Genomic DNA, 24,698 nt, shown 5'->3' with positions numbered 1-24,698 from the left:
AGAATCATAAACACGATAACCCTTAGTGTTTTCATCATAACCAACAAAAATATAAGGGGAAGACTTAGCATCTAATTTATGTCATTTCTATTTAGGAGTATGAACATAAGCAATATATCCAAAAATTTGCAAATGATGTAAATCAGGTTTCCTACTAGACCAAGCCTCTTTCGGAGTAATATCCTTGAGAGCTTTGGTAGGAGTCCTATTAAGCATATAAGTTGCACAAAACATGGCTTCAGCCCAAAATTTATAATGTAGATTCTTAGCATGCAACATACATCTAGCCTTTTCTACAATGGTTTGATGCTTTATTTCCACCACACCATTTTGCTGTGGTGTATAAGGAATAGTAAGCTCGTGTTTAATTCCACATGATTTCAAATAAGAATGAAACACATTATTCACATATTCCTTTCCATTATCAATTCTAAGAATTTTATGTTTAAAACTAGATTGCCTTTCAACATATAACTTAAATTCAATGAATATATCAAGAGCTTGATCCTTTCCATGCAAAAAATAGGTCCAAGTTCAACTAGAAAAATCATCAACAAAGGTAAGTGCATACCGAGAACCTTGTATGGAGTTATTCTCCATGGAGCCCAAAAGGTCACTATGGACAAGGTGCAACTTATGAGTTGCCCACCATGATTTACCACTTGGAAAGGGCTCCCTATGCATCTTACCACTCATACAACTAGTACAAGCAATCTTAGAAGGAATAATGTGATGCAAGCCATCAACCATATTGCTTTTTTTGCATTAAAGTAATATAATCCAAATTTAAATGACCAAGTCTTTCATGCCATATATTGAAATCAATGGAAGTATGTAAAGAATATCGTGAACTAGCAAATTGATGGAATTTAAATAAGTTGTCATTATCCATTTTAGCATGACCAATCACTTGTTTAGTTTGAGGATCTATCACATAACATGTATCTTTATAGAATTCAACTTTATAGTGCTGACATAACTTTGAAATAGAAAGAAAATTAGTTTTCAAATCAGGTGCATACAATACATCATGCAATTTACCATTAGGAATAGTGATATCACCTAAAACCTCATCTTTACAAGTCTAATTATTAGCTAACTGAATAGGAATGTTAGCGATATTAGGTTGTAGAGAATCAAAAATTTCTTTATGAGAAGGTACATGTTGTGATGCACCACTGTCAACAATCCACTCTAAAGGCCTACAAACATTAAAGCTACAAGTAAAAGCATGACGAAAATTGGAACCAGTAGAGTTACCTTTTTTATGATTTGATTTTTTTATTATGGTTACCGTTGTTCATAGGATTTTTATCAGTTTTCTTTTTAAAATAGTTATAGACAACATGACCATCTTTGCCATAATAAGAACAATGAATTTTGGAATTTGAATGATTCTGTTGATTATTTTTATATTACGATTATTATTATAATGATTGGTATGGTTATTGTTATTATTGTTATGTTTCATATTAGATTTATTATTAGAATTATTATAATAATTATTACAGTGTTTATTATTAGTATGATGATTATTATTATTTGAACAAAAAATTATTACTATTTGAATTCCGAGACATAAATGCATGTTCAGTTGATTTAAGAGTACCAAACTAAATTAGCTTAGCTTCTTCCTGTCTTAATAAATTCTGAAAAATAACAAAAGTGAACTGAGCAGTTAATGTAGGAATAGCAAGCTGTGCATGAATACTAGTTATAAACTGTTGAAACTGTCTAGGAAGACAATTTTTAAGAATAATATGACTTAAGTGAATGTCATCTAACTGAACACCTAAAGTAATAAGTTGACTTTTAATAGAATCCAATTTTAACAAAAATTCATCCATGGTCTTAAAATCTGTATGCCTGAGATCTTCAAGTTGATCTTGCAACTGCATTTTGTGGGATTCATCTGCACTGTCATATTTCGTTTGTAAAATTGACCACGCATCATGGGATTTAGAACAATGTGCAATTAAAACATATAAATATGGAATAATGAAAATACCAATTAAACCTAAAGCTTCTTCATTTTTAAGTTTCCAAGTATCTTTTTCATCTTGGGTAGTCACTGAACCAGGTTCAACAAAAGGATCAGCGACTATCTCGAACAGGTGTTTAAAATGAAAAATAAATGAAATATGTGTTTTCTAGGAATGATAATTAGTATGATTAAGTTTTATTTCTGAAATTAAGGTTGAAATTTTCATAGAAAAAATGTCCCCCTTAAAGAAATATGAGTTAAAAAATAATTGGAATTAATTTTTAAAAAAACTTGCTGAAGAAACTATGATTAAGTTTTGGAAAAAAAGTCAATAAAAGCGAAATGAAATAGAATGATAAAACCCTGCAAGCAGACATTAGAATAAATATTAATAATTATTAATCTAAAACAAAATGATAGAACCCTACAAGTGGATGTTAGAAATAATTATTAATAATTATTAATCTGAAACATAATGATAGAACCCTACAAGTAGATGTTAGAAATAATTATTAATCTATAACAAAGGAATAATGCAGAGGTGTTTCAAGGATTAAATGATTATTACTTTTTAAAAAAATGAATGGCACAGGAATCTAATTAGCTATATAAGGATCCCTAATAATTCAGAATGATTGAAGGAAAAAAAAACTTATAAGCAATTATTAAAGTTAAGATTTTTAAGTTATAAATTGATTTTATAATGTTATAATAAGACCAATAAATTAAATTTTAAAAAATATTAAATGATAAACCAATAAAGTCCTTGATGAGGGAATGATAAATTAAAAAATAAAAATAAAATACTTATATTAAATCTTGCTAACAAAAAATGATTTAAAAATAATAATAATAATAATAAGCCTTAACAAGGCTTGAGAATGCTTAGCAATGCTTAATATTGTAAAACTTAAAGACTTATTAAGGCTTTAAAAAAAAAACTTGTTAAGGCTTTAAGCTTTAAAAGACTCAAATCAAATGTAATAGTCTTATTCTTAAAAATGTAATACTCTCTCTTCTTAAAAAAATGACTGAAAAAAAAACTGCAAAAAAAATATGCTTGTCACAAGGGCATGAAGCAACTTGCTACGAGGTCTCGTGTCTTTGGATTCCACAACTAGATTTGTGTTAAACATGTTAGAATCTGGAAAGATTAATGACCCAGAAAACTAGTGCAAAGAGTAAATATCTAAACTATGAATGCAAATGATACAAAATCAAAATAGCATCATAGAGTTAGTCTCCAAGAGAGTAATGCAAATGCTAGAAGCAAAATAGCATTAAGAGGAAGAAAAAACAAGAGATGCAAATACAAGCCAGGTAGCATGCTTATGTAGGCTAGGAAGAGGGAGGAGGTGGCAACACCAACCAATGAGGAGCAACCATCTATCGGACTAAAGATAGCAAAGTATCTTCCCAAGATAGCTAATGGATGCTCACATGTAGGAAGGTGACACCTCACAACCATTCACCTAATAAGACATGCTTTATTAACCTAAGCAAGATTATTAAAAGTGTAGGAAAAACCTAGCAAAATAAGAAAAATAAAAAACTACACTAACACCCCCCCATAAGCAAAGCTTAGGTGGATGTAGAAATGGGTCCCGGCAACAAGGCCATGTTAGGTACCCAAGTACAATGCAAGAAGATGCAACCTCTGAAAGCGGGGAAAGAGAGAAAACCACATGGGAAAAACCCTCCCCCAAAAAGAGGTAAGAACCTAGTGAAGAACTGAAGAAGTCTCCCACTAGGGAAATTGTCCCCTAAAACAAGGCCATGTTAGGTACCCAAGTACAATGCAAGAAGATGCAACCTCTGAAAGCGGGGAAAGAGAGAAAACCACATGGGAAAAACCCTCCCCCAAAAAGAGGTAAGAACCTAGTGAAGAACTGAAGAAGTCTCCCACTAGGGAAATTGTCCCCTTCATTTTTAAGTTTCCAAGTATCTTTTTCATCTTGGGTAGTCACTGAACCAGGTTCAACAAAAGGATCAGTGACTATCTCGAACAGGTGTTTAAAATGAAAAATAAATGAAATATGTGTTTTCTAGGAATGATAATTAGTATGATTAAGTTTTATTTCTGAAATTAAGGTTGAAATTTTCATAGAAAAAATGTCCCCCTTAAAGAAATATGAGTTAAAAAATAATTGGAATTAATTTTAAAAAAAACTTGCTGCAGAAACTATGATTAAGTTTTGGAAAAAAAGTCAATAAAAGCGAAATGAAATAGAATGATAAAACCCTGCAAGCAGACATTAGAATAAATATTAATAATTATTAATCTAAAACAAAATGATAGAACCCTACAAGTGGATGTTAGAAATAATTATTAATAATTATTAATCTGAAACATAATGATAGAACCCTACAAGTAGATGTTAGAAATAATTATTAATCTATAACAAAGGAATAATGCAGAGGCGTTTCAAGGATTAAATGATTATTACTTTTTAAAAAAATGAATGGCACAGGAATCTAATTAGCTATATAAGGATCCCTAATAATTCAGAATGATTGAAGGAAAAAAAAACTTATAAGCAATTATTAAAGTTAAGATTTTTAAGTTATAAATTGATTTTATAATGTTATAATAAGACCAATAAATTAAATTTTAAAAAATATTAAATGATAAACCAATAAAGTCCTTGATGAGGGAATGATAAATTAAAAAATAAAATTAAAATACTTATATTAAATCTTGCTAACAAAAAATGATTTAAAAATAATAATAATAATAATAAGCCTTAACAAGGCTTGAGAATGCTTAGCAATGCTTAATATTGTAAAACTTAAAGACTTATTAAGGCTTTAAAAAAAAAACTTGTTAAGGCTTTAAGCTTTAAAAGACTCAAATCAAATGTAATAGTCTTATTCTTAAAAATGTAATACTCTCTCTTCTTAAAAAAATGACTGAAAAAAAAACTGCAAAAAAAATATGCTTGTCACAAGGGCATGAAGCAACTTGCTACGAGGTCTCGTGTCTTTGGATTCCACAACTAGATTTGTGTTAAACATGTTAGAATCTGGAAAGATTAATGACCCAGAAAACTAGTGCAAAGAGTAAATATCTAAACTATGAATGCAAATGATACAAAATCAAAATAGCATCATAGAGTTAGTCTCCAAGAGAGTAATGCAAATGCTAGAAGCAAAATAGCATTAAGAGGAAGAAAAAACAAGAGATGCAAATACAAGCCAGGTAGCATGCTTATGTAGGCTAGGAAGAGGGAGGAGGTGGCAACACCAACCAATGAGGAGCAACCATCTATCGGACTAAAGATAGCAAAGTATCTTCCCAAGATAGCTAATGGATGCTCACATGTAGGAAGGTGACACCTCACAACCATTCACCTAATAAGACATGCTTTATTAACCTAAGCAAGATTATTAAAAGTGTAGGAAAAACCTAGCAAAATAAGAAAAATAAAAAACTACACTAACACCCCCCCATAAGCAAAGCTTAGGTGGATGTAGAAATGGGTCCCGGCAACAAGGCCATGTTAGGTACCCAAGTACAATGCAAGAAGATGCAACCTCTGAAAGCGGGGAAAGAGAGAAAACCACATGGGAAAAACCCTCCCCCAAAAAGAGGTAAGAACCTAGTGAAGAACTGAAGAAGTCTCCCACTAGGGAAATTGTCCCCTAAAACAGGAACAAGGAGTGATCATGAAGAAGCAGCATCACTGAAGCATGAAGAACCACAAAACTCTATCAAAATGCTGATCTGTAGAACCTCCATGGAAATAGAAGGCACGAACCATCAACCAAAGGAACTTCCATAGAAATAGAAGGCTCGAACCATCAACCAAAGAAGCATAGAACAGCAATATAACCTCCCCTCAAGGCAGGTGAGGTGACAGGCAGCTGAAAAGATGGGCCAAAAATCTCCTATAACATAGGAGCCAAACTCATCGAGAGTGAGGTACAAACACAAATTAAGGCATGTGTCATTGACAGTGCATGAGGAATTAGAGAAAGAGGGCCTATAAGCGGCAAACAACTATCCCCCCCATGGCACTTTATATAATAGTGCGAGTACAATGAATCACAATGATGAAAAGGATCCCGAAACGCAAGAGTGGCACTTTATCTCAGTGTGTTGCATTGATATGCTTACAATGAATATCAACAATGATCAAAAAAAATATAAGGCTGAAACAACAAAAGGTAAAGCCCAAAACGAAGCAACTGAAGCAACAAAATCGATCTCCAGACCTGAAATAAACAGAATATCCACCAGGATGCTAAAATGCAAAAGACTGAATAGGATGTGTCTAGAACAGAATCTGGAACAACAACCAACATCACTGGAAAGAGCACAGAAAGAGCTTTCCAGTGATATAAAGAAGTCCAAAAATGGAGATCGAAAGCTCAAGATACGCCTCCCGGAGTGCAAAATAGAACATCCAACTTTGATTGCCATAATAGGCAACCAAACTATATCAAAACTCAAAAAAACCTATACCAGTATCTCTGTCTCAGAACCAGCTTTTCAACGCTTCTTTCGAATCGGAAAAATATCTCCATATGCAAAAGTTATGGCCAAAAAACCACAAGTAGGTCTTGATTTCAATGCATTACAAACCCTCATGAAGAGCATATGTTAAAAGTGAAACTTGGGCACAATAATCAATGAAACGAATAGAACCACTACGATCTACTTGAAAAATCATGCACTTTCAAAAAAAGAATCGCCTCGATATGAGGTCGTATGAGAAAGTTATGATCCTTCGAAGTTTCCAAAACAAGAACTGTGCACAGTCACGGCTGAGAATCTGCAATTTCTGAAGAATTCATGCATGAAAATTAAAAAATAACTCTACTAGTGGATAGAGCACAAAAAAATAGCCAAGTTCATAACAAGAATCATCAAAATCGGAGTCCATATGAGCAAGAATGAGACATTTGAAAATTGCATTTAAATCTACGGCTACCAACGGAGAGGGGTATGGCTGTAGCTTTGCATGCTTGATTCTGAAAAATATACAGCCTGCATGCAAAATCTAAAAGATACCCAGATGGTTTTTCGAGGCTGCAAACAAAACCCAGAAAGCGTTTTTCTTGCTAATGAACAAAAGATGTTGCTGTAGTGTAAATCAGACGCCTTTAACAGAAAAAAACGGCTCCAAAAATTGGAAAACGACCCCAGCAACCAAAATTTGACATGCAAATGCTGGATCAGCTTCTCAAGTCCATCAATGGCATGTTGGAACCTGCAAAACTGATTGAAAACTCCAAATATGCAAGTTGGTTGTCAGATTTGAGATTGAAACCCCAGAGAAAAACTGTTTTTGTCAAAACTTTTCTGATTCTCAAGATCATCCAAAGATGCAAGAGAAGAGCATACTTCATTTTTCAAAAAACTAGAATAAAGTTTATTTGCCCCCACTGAATCTCTCAAATAAGGAAACTAAAATCTACTCTTGCACATAGAAAAGCTCTGATACCATGTTAGAATCTGGAAAGATTAATAACCCAGAAAACTAGTGCAAAGAGTAAATATCTAAACTATGAATGCAAATGATACAAAATCAAAATAGCATCATAGAGTTAGTCTCCAAGAGAGTAATGCAAATGCTAGAAGCAAAATAGCATTAAGAGGAAGCAAAAACAAGAGATGCAAATACAAGCCAAGTAGCATGCTTATGTAGGCTAGGAAGAGGGAGGAGGTGGCAACACCAATCAATGAGGAGCAACCATCTATCGGACTAAAGATAGAAAAGTATCTTCCCAAGATAGCTAATGGATGCTCACATGTAGGAAGGTGACACCTCACAACCATTCACCTAATAAGACATGCTTTATTAACCTAAGTGAGATTATTAAAAGTGTAGGAAAAACCTAGCAAAATAAGAAAAATAAAAAACTACACTAACAAAACATTCCAATGGAGGTTTGTTAACACCTCATAAAAAAAATTTGGCTCAGGGTTTGGGCCCCAGGATGAAGGATCCAATCAAAGTTAGCCTTTTCCTTTTGCTATATTTACCTATTCTTTTTGGTGCGAATATCTAGCCAGTTAAGCTTTTACACAACGAATAAGTATTTGGCCAGGTAAGAAGAGAGGGAAGATGTAATCAGAGGAAAAAAGAAGCGACAGATAATGCGAAAAGAGGGCGAAAGGTAATACAAAAGTCTAAAATAAATGAACAGAGTCGTTAATAAAAGGTTAGAACAAAGCAATGCAAAGCTGAATGTTTAACTCCATGCGCATGAATGAAGTAGACTGTTGCATGAACAAAGGAGATGAAGCATGTGAAAGCAAGGTTTCAGGCATTGCTATAACGAGATGACATAAGAGATATTAATACAGCAAGCATAGATCAAACTTGCAGATTTTTTTGCATTCATGCAGAGGCAAGATTTAGAAAAGAAAAAGAAGTAAAACAGGAAAAAAAGATACGAAAAGAAAGTGGAAATGCTAAAAAGAACTGAAAGAAAATCAAAAAGGGTAAGATAGATTTGGAAAGTAGGAGAAGCAAAAAAATTAAAAATTCATAAATTTCAAAAATATATATATTAGATTTCAAAAATATATATATATATATACTAAGAAATAGATTAAAATCTATTTTAAAGTTAAAAAAAATTATGAAATATTTTAGATATAAAAAAATTAGGGGAAAGATTTTAAATTCTTGTATGAATAATAATAATAATAATCACTCTTAAGATTATTTAGGTATACCCTAAATTTTTTAATTAAATGATGATAATTAATCTATAGGATTTTACAAATTAAATGCTATTGAAATAAGTGAATATAAATATTTAATAAATATTTTTAAAATTAAAAAAATTCATAAATAAATGCTACTCTTCCATAGAAACTAGAATAAATATTTAAAATATTTAAAATTAAAATTGCACAATAAATGAATGCTATGTAAGGAATGCTTTTTTTTGGTGGCACACTTTCCAAAACAAGAGCAAAAAAAAATTGAAATTTTGATGAAAAAATGATTTAGTGGAAAGCCTTCCAAAGAGGATTAGTAAAATAATGATAAAAGATGATAAAATAAAACCTACACACACAAGATGTTAGAATGAGTTGAAAAACACAACACAAACTTCTTCTCTCAATAACATCTCCAAATAAGGTGTGCTCCAATGAATGGCAACCTTCAACACAAAACTCAAAATGAGGATTAGTAACCAAGCTCTGATACCATGTAAGAAATGAAAAGATAGAGCAAGGAATGAAAATAATCCAAGTAAGTTACGTGTGAAACAATGTTACCATGAGATAAGCAAAATCCAAGAGCATACGCCAAGATTGTTCAACAATGAAGACAAGGATTTATAAGGGGAAAGCAAAGAAAACCCCTTGTGAGTATTATGAATGAAGACAAATGCCTAGAGAGAGAGAGAGAGAGAGAGAGAGAGAGAGAGAGAGAGAGAGTTGGAGAAAAAAAGCTCAATACAATAACATCAAAGTGATGTGTACAGAAGAAAGAGAGAGGAGCATCTCTTTTAAAGAGATGAGAAAGGAGTTGCATGTGTAACTCCCATTTCTATGAATGCCACATTCATAATAGGTGTGGACAAAGTGTCAAGATCTTCTTAAGGAGGATAAACTAAATTTCTTAATAAAGGAATTATAAAAATGAGTTATCCTCACATGTGGAATAAAGGACAAATAATGACATGTCCTCCACATGTGTACAATAGGACAAACTACATTTAGGAATCCCTGGAGTATCCCAATTAAATACATCCAAGGGAAGATTAATGTTTCTAACAATTTTTGATATATATTTTCTTTGATATAACTACTCAAGTTTGACCTTATCAAAATATATATCTATATATATATATACATATATATCTATATATATATATATATATATATATATATATATATATATATATATATATATCTATATATATATATACATATATATCTATATATATATATATATATATATATGTATATATGTATATATATATATATATATATATATGTATACATATATACATATATACATATATATATACATATATATATATATATATATATATATATATATATGTATACATACATACACACACACACACACACACACACACACACACACACACACACACACATATATATTGTTGAATAGGACTCTCTCCTCTAGAATTAAGTATACTTTACTTTTTTTTAATATTATTTACTATTTCTTTACATTTTTTGAGGGAGCATCTTATGAAATGTTAAAATAATGACTTATAATATTTTGAAATTATTCCTAAGTTGAAAGAGCCCAAAACATTTGCTGATTTTAGGCCTATCTCTCTTTTTAATCTTACATATAAGATTATAACAAAGGTAATATACTCCCATCTTCGGTATCTTCTTCCAAAGATAATTTCTTTAGAGTAGGGGTGGTTTGTTCCTAGCAGGGAAACTATGGAGGGAGCAATGGTTGCTCATGAAGTTCTTCATTCTATAAGTATGAATCAGTCTCCTTTCATAATCAAGATAGATATGATGAAGGCCTATGACAAAGTTTGTTGGTCATTTCTTCTTCAAGTCGTCCAGTAGATAGGTTTTTCAAATCAATGGTGTAAATGGATAAGAGTGTGTATCTCTGGGGCTTGGTTTTTAGTCATTGTTAATGGGATAGCTTCTAATTTCTTCTCTTCTACTCAAGGAATTAGACAAGGAGATCCTCTTTCTCTAGCTTTGTTTATCATCGTGGCTGAAGCCCTTAGCAGAACCATTAGGCACTATCATCTTTTAGGAAAATGGAAAGGAGCAAACATTGCTAGCACATCTATTTCCATTACACATTCTTTATTTGCAGATGATACACTGTTGTTTGGTATATCACAAGTGTCAGAAACTAGACAAATAAAGAAGATTTTGGAGTTGTATTAAGATGTCTCATGGCAGAAAATCAGTTCAAATAAGTCAAAAATCTTTCTTTTCTACACCAACAAAGTGATATTGGACAAAATTGTTAAAATTTTGAGATTTTTAGAGGACTTTCTTCCATCAACATATCTTGGAATTCCATTTTTCATGGGATAAAATAAGAGAGGCTTCTAGAATTCAGTTATTTAAAGAATTAAGTATAGAGTGGTAGCTTGGAAAGCCAGATGGCTTTCTTTAGCAGGAAGAATTCTACTTATAAAATAGATACTTTTAGCAATCCCAAATTACTATATTACAGTTCTTAAAGCACTGGCATCAATCTTATTACAAATCCAAAACTTGATTAGAGGTTTCCTTTGGGCAGGAAATATGAATGGGGATAAATAGATTTTTCTTGTATCACTTCATGACATGGCTCATATTCCAACCATTGGTGGAGTAGGTGTTCATGATTTGACTAAGAGAAATGCAACTTTTGGTGACAAGCTCATTTGGCATATGTACACTAAACCTCAATCAACATGGTGTCAGATAATACAACAAAAGTATTTAGATAATAATGGCCCCAAAAGAATTTTTTCAATTCTTAATCCGCCTAAAGGCTTTATGATTTGGGATTTTATGATCTCTTCTAGAGATATTTTTCTTAAATATATTTCTTGGGATTTGAATAAGAAAGATAGAGTCAACTTTTGGAGGGACTCATGGAATGGATTTCCACCTCTTCATACTTTGTAGTTTTCTCAGAACATAATGAACATTTCAGAATCAGTTTGGGGTAATAGAGTCATTTATGTTATAGATAAAATTTGTCCCTTTCTAGGAAAGTCACTTGGAAAAATCTGGATCACCTGCCTTTGTCTATTCAAGAGAAACAAATGTTTAGGGACTATTTAGACAAGAGATTTGTTTACATTTCAAATGGGGAAGATAGATTTTTTTGGGCTCCAGCTAAAGATGGTTGCTACTCATTCAACGAGGGGTATAAGTTGTTACAGAGAATGGCTGCACAAAAGAATCCATCTAGAGCTTATAAATTTTGTTTGAACCAAGTTGTTCTTCCAAAAGCTGGATGTTTTGCATGGCTTGCACTAAAACACATAATTCCTACAAGTGATAGATTGACTAAGTTGAATATTGCTCCTCCATTTAAATGTGTCTTGTGTAATGAACGATATGAATCAGTGGATCACTTGTTTGTCACCTACTCATTCGCATATGATTGTTAGGATTTTTATCTCAGAAAACATCATTATTAAACTCCTCTTCAAAATAACCTTTGGGAGATTTTTCAATCTTGGTTGCTTCTTTTTTTGAAAGCTTTATTTGCAGGAATTTGGATATGTACTCCATCTTTGGTTATTTGGGCTATTTGGTGGGAGAGGAACAAGAGGATATTTAGAAATGAGTTTGCAAAGAAAGAAATAGTGCTACAAGGCATTGAAAAGTCTATATCGAAAGTCACTAATGCAGGCATTTTTAGATGCAAAATCAATCCTACAATCTCAATTTAGGACAGTTTCATCATTCGAGAGTGGAAATCTCTGCTTATTGCATGGGGGAGTGGAATTAGCAACAATCAACATTCCAAGATAGATAGAGCACTTGTGCAATGGCTACCTCCTAAGTCAAGTATAGTGAAACTTAATTTTGATGGCATTTCAAGGTGAAATCTAGGTAAATTAGGTCTCAGGGCATGTGTCAGAGATAGTAAAGGTATAGTTCTTGCAATTTCATCCTCCTTGCTACCAGATGGGACTAATAATTCAACAGAAACACAAGCACTCTTGGCAGCCCTAGTACTGCTTTAAAAAGGTAATTTTCATAGAGTCCATATTGAAGGTGATTCTCAAATGGTTATTAACAGTTGCATTAAACAAAAATCCTATTCATGGCATTTACAATATATGTTCAAGAAAATTTGGTACTTGATTGATTAATTTTTAGAAGTTACCATATCACATACCCTGTGAGAAGGAAATAAAGTGGCCGATTTCATATCTAATCTCAGGTGTGATGGTGTCATTGTTAACACACATCAACCCAAATCATTTATTGTATTGAACAATTACATTCATTGATTGCATTTGAAAGCTGTTTATCATGCTCATAAAATGTAGATGTAAAGCTTGACTCAAGACAAAGTTCTCAATGGTATAGTTTTATGAGCCTCAATTTTGTCGATATAATATCTATTGTAAATATCGACAAATATCTTTATGTATATTTGTATATAAGCAACAATTCTAGGTTTTCTTTCAAGTTCTTTCTTGGTTGAGCTCTTTGAACCAGTTTTATTAATAAATATATTCAGTGGCTAGCCCACTTTTTCCTTTAATATATATATATATATATATATATATATATATTATAACATATTATTACTAACCAAAACACTTTACAATTTATATAATGATGATATTAAATTAGAGAGATCTATAAAAAGGTGATTTTTATTTTTTGAAAGAAATTGAGTTCTAATAGAGAAATGAGATTTGACAAAACTAGGTTTTGGTATCCTAAAAGGTGATAGAGATCTGTGCTTTTACCTAGGGAATATTATTTGTGTGAGTAAAATATTGTTGAAGTTGGTATGAATACCTTTTCCAAAAATGTAAGACACATTGATTGTATATTATGAAGATATGCGATCATGATGTGTATGGAAGAGTTGAGCTTGTGTAAATGAAACTGAGCATAGAATGTTGTATTCATGTTTTCCTCTTATAGTTGTTATGTTTATTTGGGTCATGTTGGATCCTAAGAGTATTAGGTGATTTCAAGAGGCATGCATAAGAAATAAGTGCCTCTTCATCATTGAGGGTAACTAGGATCATGCAAATCAAGCATCATGCTTCAAAGATAATGGTTTAGTATTTAGTTAGGTTCTTATAATTTTAATACTTTTAAATTAAACAGTTAAAATGACTATCAAGTTTCTAGGAATCCCTTCATGAAAAGTTAGATTAATGTGAATGATATGCAAATGAATGCCCATGCTTCCATTTTTTCTCAATGTACTTAGGTTTTAATTTTTGCAATTTGTTAACTCCATGTTTAATATCCTCATTAGACAACACCCAAATATATTTAGTGATTTATGTGCATTACAGAAAATTTGGTAGCTATATATTCTTATTAACTAAAGAGTAGATTTCATGTAAAAAGATTGAAACCTAAGCCCTAACTAGACAAACTATTTTCTACAAGAATTGGAATCCAAAACTTACAAAGTATTGGGATGTGAAGACAGGAGATGGTTAGATAAAACTAAAAAGTTCCAAGATTGATCTATTGAGATACCAATTTTTATGGAAGGAAATATTTAGTCTATAGGCCTTTATCTATTAGTAATATGTTGAATTTTTCTATTTCTTCTAATATAAAATTTAAGGCATATTGCAATATGTTGTAATTTATGAGTTCTATAAACTTGTGGATATTCTAAATATAACAAATTGGATGGATTTTTATTTCTAACCTTGATGCCATATGAATTTTTAGAATTTTTAGTTTAATTCCTTATACCCCATTATATATTACTTTACCAAGAGGGCCTCTTATTTCTATAAAAAGCAATAACATAAATCTTTGAGTAAGAACTCAAAATCTCTGAACTCAAAATCTCTTAGAAATTTATGTTTTTCATTGTTACAAAACCTATATGATTTAGTTGGGATAAAAATGAATATGCAAAATTACTAATTTATACCAATATTTATCAAATTGAAGATGTAGAATTGTATACGACATGCCTTGGAAGGTTGACACTTTTTTGTAAAGTGGACTTTTTGAACCTGATGTATGCCATGATTCTTTTTTTTATGATAAGGTGATAATAGTGAAAAAATTCCATGAATTTTCTATACATTATTAATAAATTTCTAGGTTCTTCCTATATTCTTTTAAAATTGTCCACTATTTACTATTCAGTATCATTGGATGATACTATTCTATTAATTTAGATTTGCAAGTCCAAAACTTTCATGGGCATTTGGAGACACATAGTGAGCTGATATTAAAACTTTGATAAATATAGTAAGATGATAAATATTATTGCTTAACACAAATAGATTGATATAAGTGAGATATTAGTTATATCCTGCAACTAGAAACTACATACCAAATGTAGAGCAATAAGAAATAGGGTAAATCAGAGATCACCTAGCATGATGCTACTAGTGACCAACATCTTGATGCTTATTTTACAAAGTGGGTTCAATTTGAGGGCTTTCATTTAAAAAAGGTTATGTAACAAATTTGGCTTTGACGTTTGTACAAAATTTGAATTGAAATGGTGAAAATAGTTATTAATGATATATAACTACACAGTCAAATTTAGATCAAGTTCAAATAATCTAGAAATATGGCTTTCATTAACATGAAAGTGAAAATATTAAGAAAGTATCACATAAGAAAACTTGTGGATTCTAGAGTTCATTGAATTCATGAATCTTTATTAATTTTAGAACTGAAAACTTGATTTATTTTTATTACGAGTGCAACTTGTGCTTTGGACATTATGTCGAATGTTAACTTATAATATATAGATTCATAAAAAAATTTTAAAAATTCTTCACGTGGTGAGATAATAACTTTCTTCACATGGTGAGATATTGGTTGTCTCTCCTAGTAGCATTCATCAATTAATTTTGAATCATACACTTACCTAGAGGGCTTCTTACAAACATAAAATGACCTTTAGTAGTTGTAGCAACTTTTTGAATTTTGGATGCTTTGTGTTGTTTCGTAACTAAAATATTTATGCTATAGTATGCTGATTAGCTTTTATAATATAATATACAACAAAAGTTGTTGAGTTCTATCAAAGTCTAAAATCATTTAGATAATTCTTGAAGGGCTATATTTGAGTTATCGATGTACTTATCTATTTCAAGTCATAGAAAATTTGTACTGTTATTTTTTTGCTTTAAGTATGGCATGTATTTGCAACACAAGTCTTGTTCAAATTCTTTGTTTGGGTGCATCAAATTGGAATTGTGAATAGGAATATTTATTGGACTATTTTGACCCAAAAATGAACATTTCTGATTCTACCTAAATAGGTGGAATTGGAATATGTATTCTTATTCCAGTTTTATTTATTTTAGAAAACATAAATTTTTGCAAAAGTGAATTCCCCATCAAATTCTGAAAGCAAATAAGAATAGGAATACATATTCTTATTTTCTATTGTAGAATAACAATTCCAGAATAAATATTCCTATTCCCATATTCTTGTTCGACAGCCAAATGGAAACTCATTAGTGCATTAAGTAGATCCTTAATGGCTCTTCTGAAAAGCGCCTTAATAAACTCAAAATTATTGAATAGCATTTCAAATGAATTGGAAATAACATCGCCGACCACTGCGGGAGATCCAGAGAACGGCTTTGCATCTTATTCTAGCATTTATCTAAAGAGAAATAAAACAGAATAGCTAGGGGGCTGAAGAATGTCCAGGCTAATTGTGGGACTCGCTAAGTAATTACCAAGGCCTTAAGTGAAAGGCGGAGGAAGCAGAAGTAGGCCAATTTGCTTCTGGAGCAGCCGCAGCCGCTGGTAAAGGTGAGAATTCACTGTCGGTGACTGTTATCTTCAACTTCATACCGTTTTCGCAGTGCTGACCAAATCCACAGGTGAACCAGAAATTCCCAGTCCCAATGAATTCCACCACCTCATGTCCGCTGTCCAACACAGGGAAGATCGGATCATTCAAGCAGTTTGCGAATGACGACCCATTCACAACCAGTACGTTGTGAACACCCTTCGCATAGTTGAACTCTGTAACACACGATGACATTTACACAATCATTAGATCTAATATTAGTTTTCACGAAAGGATCAATGCGGAAATACAAGAGTGATTAAATTGGAGGAAGAAGTAGGTGATATCAAATTACCAATGCTGTCCCCAACGTGGAATTGTTTGCCTTGTGCCCACGCCTGGTAGTCCACGCCAAGTGTCCATCCCTCCTCGTCGCCCACCGTGTAAAGGTTGCCAGCATCACAGATCATCACTATTGATGATAGGGAGACCAACGCTCCTATGAGCGAAACTAGCATTTTATTTGCCATTCACCTCTTTCTTACTAAAAACTACTTATTCAAATATGATCAAACTGTTTTTTCATAGGGTGTCCATCATGTTTATTTATAACCGCTCTCTCTCTCTCTCTCTCTGTGAATGATGACAATAAAACTGGCGCCAGGCAGAGAGGCGGACGGAAGATACAACGAAGAATGTGGGCTTGAGCGGAGGGTCAAAATGAATGATCAATGAAGGAAACTCCAAAAGGTTCAACGCGTTCCATAGGTCCTGTCGACAGAGGAAGCCGAACGACGGATTTAACAGAACAACCGAAAATATTCCATGGGCCCTGCCGACTAGACAACTGGAGTGGCGATATTGAGATTCATTGGGAGATATTGAGATTCATTGAATTATGTTTGAAAAATAGATTAAAACTCTATATGCTGAAGAATTTATAAATGTTTTCCTGCAACGAAAATTTCAATCCTCAAGCTTTTACGGACACATGGTTTCTGAGAAGACCTTTATAATTCTATCGTTTTTGTGAAGGATGATGTATTTCTTTCAGTCTCAGTGTTTCACGCAGATTGTTTGTTTGGACGACATGCGTGTGTCGCCTTAATCCAAACTGAAACAAATTAATATCATTTAATCGCTGCTATAATCGTCACCGTAGTTGTGTTGATTGTAAGTCAGGCAGCTATCTGGCACAGACTAAAGTTTAGATTTTTACAATGTTTGCTTCTTTCTGATGGCCGATTAAGTGAACTTTTCACTGAGAATTCCCATCACTGGCTTGTAATGAATTAACCTTCTATTGACATTGCTCTATCTATTTAGTTTAATTGCTGAAGACTCCCAACCTTCTTGCTGTGATTAGACGGAAGAATAAAATCGCCAAGTTATCTCTGAAGGGTATCTTAGTTTTTGTTGCATTACACTAAACTTCCATTGCCGTATTCACCACGTATTTTGACGGCACGTTCTCTGTGTCATAGATAGTGATATGCAAGTATTGACCACAATTTCGCCACACAATTTTATCAATTCATCAACCTTGTCAACTTTCTCCGTCAGAATCCTTTCTTGATATTGATTCCTTGCAACTCGATGCTGCTAGAGAAAGCCCCATGTTGACTACATTGGCATCCTTAATATGTTTGTATGAATATGCATCAGCCCTCAATTGCTATCGCTGGATAGTGAATAAAGTAAAAGAATTCAATCTCATAGGTAAAACTCTCAACCAAGCCAATACATTAACATCGTTGTTTATGAGGTAGTGCGGAATATGATGTTTAAGCCATTTGAAATTTCTGGGCATTAAATACTCTCCAGCAATCTGCATGCCAGCACTGAAGGAAGAACATTGCATCCATTAACAGAGAATTCTATATATATATATATATATATATATCAATGACGTCAAATGAAAGTTATTGCCGTGAGTAGTCTTCAATGAAAGTAGTATGCAGCAGCTGGGTAGAATATGTCTAGGCATTGGAAAGTTCGCGAAGAATGACTGGTTGGGCATTGTTATGTTGGCCACTAAAGATTTGCGAAGGGTTGAAATTATAAGTGACCACTTCAAACTATCTGCATATTTATTGATGCTAGTGAAATGCTTGCAACCCCTATTAGTAGTTGTTGCTGTACAACTATCCCTAATACTGAAACAATGGTGATAAATTGTAACTTATTGAAGAGAGCTCCCAGCATAGGAAGGAAGGTTGGACTGTTATGCTAAATGGATATTCTGGCTAATGTAAAATGCATACATATATATTCAGGAGCTGACGTGAATTAAAGAAGTGTCCATAGTATAAAAGGAAATGTGTACTGATAAATAAAAGATAGGCAATGCAAAAAATTATTGAATCACCGAATTCAAGAAAATATATAAGGCTGCATAACGTCAGAAGCAAAATCAAAAGTTGCAGTGGTAATATGAACGATGAAAGTTGGGATAAGTCTTGAGCAATTTATAAATTTGAGGTTAGCATACCTAAGCCAATATGGCTCTAATGATAGCATGAATCATAATATTATATAAAGGTGTAATGAACAAGATTCAAGCAGTGATACAGCAATATTTTGATGTTAAATATGGTGAGACATCCAACACATTTCAAGCAATAAAATCCTCAAAAGAAATAAGGTAAGGAACTTAGGTGATGATTATTACGTGCTTTCAAACTACTACTACATTTCAGAAAGGTAAGGAGGCAACTTATATATCTTCTTCATATTTTGTTATCATATGAAAAATTGTTAACATAAGATATAGTTTTTAGAATCTTTTGACTATTGACATATTTGCTATTGTAAAGAATATTGAATAGTCTAACAATTATTCTAGTTATAATGAAATGAAATTGTAAGTTTCTTAATTAATCATAGAGGTGTAAAATTGATTATTTGAGAAATGATTTAGGAATTTCAAGTAGCTTTCCTATGGAGTCTACATCAAGGAAGGTCTATAAGATGCCTTATTGTACTGCTAGTTAAGGGAAATACTATATAGAAACCCTACCATATTTAACTTTCCTATGGGGTCTGCAATTAAGGGAGGTCTATTAAGACACCTTATTGTAGTATCAGTTAAGGGAAAGGTCATATTTAACTTTCCTATGGGGTCTGCAATTAAGGGAGGTCTGTTAAGACACCTTATTGTAGTATCAGTTAAGGGAAAGGTCATATTTAACTTTCCTATGGGGTCTGCAATTAAGGGAGGTCTATTAAGACACCTTATTGTAGTATCAGTTAAGGGAAAGGTCATATTTAACTTTCCAATGGGGTCTGCAATTAAGGGAGGTCTGTTAAGACACCTTATTGTAGTATCAATTAAGGGAAAGGCCATATATAACTTTCCTATGGGGTCTGCAATTAAGGGAGGTCTGTTAAGACACCTTATTGTAGTATCAGTTAAGGGAAAGGCCATATTGAACTGTCCTATGGAGTCTACAATCAGGGAAGAGCTGCTATGATACCCTATTGTAGTACTAGTTAAGGGGAAGATAGTAAAGGAATCCTACCACTTTCCTATGGAGTCTGCAATCAGGGGAGAACACCCTATTGTAGTACTAGTTAAGGGGAAGATAGTAAGGGCACCCTATCAACTTTCCTATGGATTCTACAATCAAGGGAGAGCAGTTAGGACACCCTATTGTAGTGCTAGTTAAGGGAAAGATAGTAATGGCTCCTTTTCACGAGAACTTTTCTAGCCAAACAAGCAATCCACTAAGTAGACCACCTCGTGTGGATGCCTAACACCTACCACCAAGGCCAAGGGGGTCAAAGTTCCGCTCTTGGGCTTAGTATGGAACTGGCTTGGATTAACTTATTGTCATTTAAATTTCTTTGAAGTTTATATATATTTACATGCGTGTACTGATGATTTTTTTGGTTGCAAGTTCACAATTAAGGAAATACATAATGTGTGTCTTATGTGTTTGCATCATGTTTCCTTCGTGTCTTCATCTATCTGCATTATGTCTGCTTCATGTCTTCAAGTGTCTGCATCGTGTCTACTTCGTGTCTTCATGCATTCAAGTGTTTACTTTGTATCTACTATGTGATGTACATCTCATAAATCTTTTAGACTTTGGCATGCAAACATATTTGGTGTCTATGAAGGAGCTTGAGTATGAATGATTTTGCTTGAGGACAAGAAAATTTGAGAGGGGGGGACTGTGATGTCCCCATTTTAGCATATAATTCAAATAGGTATACTAATAATGATATTATATTATAATATCATATATATAACATATTATAATAATAATCTAATATAATAAATAATGAGATATATCTTAATATAAAAATACTATATTAGTAAATGTATTACAATATAATAAAGAATACTTGACGTATTAAAATAATGTTCTTTATGAAATTATTATAACTAACCTTATTAATTAATATAATTATATTATTATTAATATAATATAATAGTTGATATATTATTAATATAAACAATAATACAATATGATATTATATTTATAACAACATATATTTGAATATGTTATTATAAACGTACAATGTTATATAACATATTTAATACTTATCTCCTATAAAAAAAAATATAAATGATATACTTATTAATATGGTTATATTAATTAATCAAAAACTTATTAATATAAATACATAATTATATGAAAGGATGTGACTCTTATAATAAAATTATATATATATTGAATTAGTTTTGGAGAAGAAGCATCAGATCGAAAGATTATCAAAGTGGTATGGATGAAAATAGGAAAATATGTGAATGTCTGAAAATGGGGTCATTGCAATGTTACCATGAGATAAGAAAAACCCAAGAGCATACACCAAGATGGTTCAACAATAGAGAGAATGATTTATAACGAGAAAGAAAAGAAAACCCCTTGTGAGTATTATGAATGAAGGCAAATGCCTAGAGAAGAGAGAGAGGGAGAGTGTTGGAGAAAAATAGCTCAATACAATAACATCAAAGTGATGTGTAGAGAAGAAAGAGAGAGGAGGATCTCTTTTAAAGAGGTGAGAAAGGAGTTGCATGTGTTCACATGTGTAACTCCCATTTTTATGAATGCCACATTCATAATAGGTGTGTGCAAAATGTCAAGATCCTCTTAAAGAGGATAAACTAAATTCCTTAATAAAGGAATTATAAAAATGAGTTGTCCTCACAGTTGGAATAAAGGACAAATAATGACATGTCCTCCACATGTGTACAATAGGAAAAACTACATTTAGGGATCCTTGGAATATCCCAATTAAATACATCCAAGGGAAGATTAATGTTTCTAACATGCCCCCTTTATCTTTACTTGGGGAGTTTACATCTAAGGGTTGTAAACCCAAATTTTTACAATGAAATTGAAATCTCTCTTTAGAAAGTGGTTTTATCAAAATATCAGCCACTTGATGTTCACATTTACAATAAAGAAGAGTAACTTGCTTGTCTTCAACTTGTTCTCAAATGAACTGATGTTGAAGTGAAATATGTTTGGTCCTTGCATGAAAAAATTGATTCTTTTCCAAGGCAATAGCACTTTGATTGTCACAATGTAGAGGGGTAGGTGTTTGTGGAGTTATACCCAAATCTTCAAGAAGTCTTCTAAGCCATAAGGTTTCCTTAGCTACATTGGTACAACTTCTGTATTAAGCTTTTTTCCAAGAAATTGCACCTGAACCAACAAAGAAACAATAGCCACAAGTGGATTTCCCATCATTGGGATCTCTTCCTAGATCGGAATCAATATAGCCATGTAAAATAAATTCAGAATTGGCATCATAAAATAATCCCATATTAATAGTTCCTTTAATGTACCTTAAGATTCCTTTAGCAACTTTAAAATGTGTTTGTTGAGGTTTAGACATAAATCTAGAAACTAAACCAACACTATAAGCAATATCAGGTCTAGTAAGAGTTAAATAAATTAAACTTCCTCCCAATTGCCTATACAAAGTCTCATCAACAAAAAGAGTATTCATATCAGCCATTAATTTAGTTCCTAATTCACATGGAATTGAAACATGGTTAGAATCATTCATCTTAAATTCTTCTAAAAGGTCATGAGCATACTTGCTTTGAGAAAGAAAGATACCCTTAGGGGTTTGCCAAATTTGCATCCCTAAAAAGTAATGTAAAGTACCTAAATCTGTCATCTAAGATTTCTATTTAAGTTGAAACTTAATATTAGAAATCAAAGCATCTGAACTAGAAGTGAGAATTAGATCATCCACATAAACAATAACAATGATAATATCATCTTTAGTATATTTAATATACAAATTAGAATCATTCTTACTTCTAGAAAAGCCTTGAGAAATAAAGAATTAATTAATTTTAGAATACCATTCTCTAGGTGATTGTTTAAGACCATAAATAAATTTTTTTAGTTTGTAAACCAGATTTTCTCTACCTTTCTTAACAAATCCAGGAGGTTGAGCCATATAGATTTCTTCATGTAAATCACCATTTAAGAAGGCACTTTTAACATCCATTTGATGAATGGGCCAATTCATTTTAGATGCTAAAGCAAGAACTAATTTGATAGTGGGAATTTTAGCAATAGGAGAAAAAGTTTCATTATAGTCTAATCTTTCAATTTGTGAAAAACCTCTAGCAACTAATCTAGCCTTAAATTTACTAATTTCATTATTAGCATTCAATTTTTTTTTGTATAGCCATTTACATAAAACTGTATTCTTGCCATGAGGTAAATTGACTAAGTCCCAAGTTTGATTAGCAATTAAAGAGTCATATTCCTATTGCATGGCCTTTTGCCAATGAGGTTGAGAGTTAGCTTGATCAAAAGAATTAGGATCATTAAAATTCATAATAGTAGTCATAAAAGCATAACTACAATAATTATTCCTTCTATGTTTAATTCCACCAAAGCTAGAAATGTAGTCATCACTTTCATTGATTAAGTTTTGAGCCTATTTATGTTTACATTTAGTTGTAATGGAATCATCACTAGAGGAAGAATCATTATCAATAAAAGCATCATTAGTAGCTACTTGAATATCATTATCAGTAGAAGCAGAAATAATAGGTGGTGCTTGAGTTGTAGGGTTAAGAGGAGGAGTAGGGTTAAGAGAAGGAGGTTGGTCCTCCACTAGCACAATTTTAGTGCCACTGAATTCTACATCATGTGTAGTAGAACAGTCATGAACACCATTTTTTGCAATGCAAACATCTCTAGCAATAGGATTTGAAAGAGAAAGCTCTTGATATTGAAATTTACCTCTAGAAGATGCCCTTGTTTCAGCTCTGGGCATGACTCACTGCAACTTTGGCCTGGAACTAGATTTTTTGATGTTTAGAGTCACCGAGTACTTTGAAGAATCAGCCTCTTGAAGGCTTGAATACTAAAGCCAGCACTACCTCTCCTGCATTAATCTCTGAAACTCTTTCTTTTTGACACCAGTAGACTTTAAATTTTGTTTGAATGTTGTCCCACCGGGCACGCCAAAAATTGTTGTCACTTAGGTTTGCACCCTTGTCCAAGGCCTATGCGCGAGGACAACCTAGTGAAACATGGAAAAAACCTCCAAGCTGTGGGACTTGAACTGCGAGGTTGAGTCTCTGGACAAGGCCGACTTCCTCTTACTATTAGGGTGCAGCTAACTACTCTCAAAAGGAAAAGGGGAAGAAGGAGATGCAAAAAACAACTCTACCCTACCTAAACTATGGAGGTGATGCACCAAAATAGAGTGTTCAGACCCATTTTTACCCATATATGCACTACAAAACCAAGATAACATTCAAGAGACATACACATCCAGATTTATGTCAATCGGTAACCACATACAGATCAGGAAACCAAACTGAATAACTCAAGGAAAAGGATTTCACTTATATATTATGCAATAGGCCAAAAATAGATACAACATGCAAGCCACAGATCTTGACAATACACAAATGAGAGGCAAGATGGATGCACATACGCATTGATGGCTGAAGGAGATGATACAGAATGTTATACAGCTCAGAGACAAAGAGAATTTTACACTGCAGATCTGTAAGCAGTAGCAGAGAAATCAGAAAGAGGCAACCTTTACAAAAACTACAAAATCTACCTTTATAGTTCAGGCATAACTAAATATTTTTGCATTACATTTACTTCTCAACTACTAGCATTAACTTCTCACCCTGAAAATCCAATCAAAGATCTGGTGGTTTGAGTACCAAAAAATCTGATATTCATCCAAGAAAGAGCCTGGAGAAGACAGAAATGGTGCCATAACTGCACTCTAATCAGGTAGATGGATCGACTGAGACGATGGAGTGTCTTTCTATCTTTCTATGTTTTACATTCACTCCT

At 32.5% G+C, this 24,698-nt stretch overlaps 1 pseudogene; it reads right to left on the bottom strand.

Moving 5' to 3' along the window:
- Window positions 1-16,335: 16,335 nt before the first annotated feature.
- LOC149544536 (basic blue protein pseudogene) lies at window positions 16,336-16,925 on the bottom strand (annotated as a pseudogene).
- Window positions 16,926-24,698: the final 7,773 nt, after the last annotated feature.

Source organism: Cupressus sempervirens, chromosome 8, assembly GCF_028749045.1.
Source record: "Cupressus sempervirens isolate cs-2001-9-10 chromosome 8, ASM2874904v1, whole genome shotgun sequence".
Lineage (NCBI taxonomy): Eukaryota > Viridiplantae > Streptophyta > Pinopsida > Cupressales > Cupressaceae > Cupressus > Cupressus sempervirens.
The sequence above is the reverse complement of the archived record's forward strand: the minus strand, read 5'-3'. Positions and strand labels throughout refer to the sequence as shown.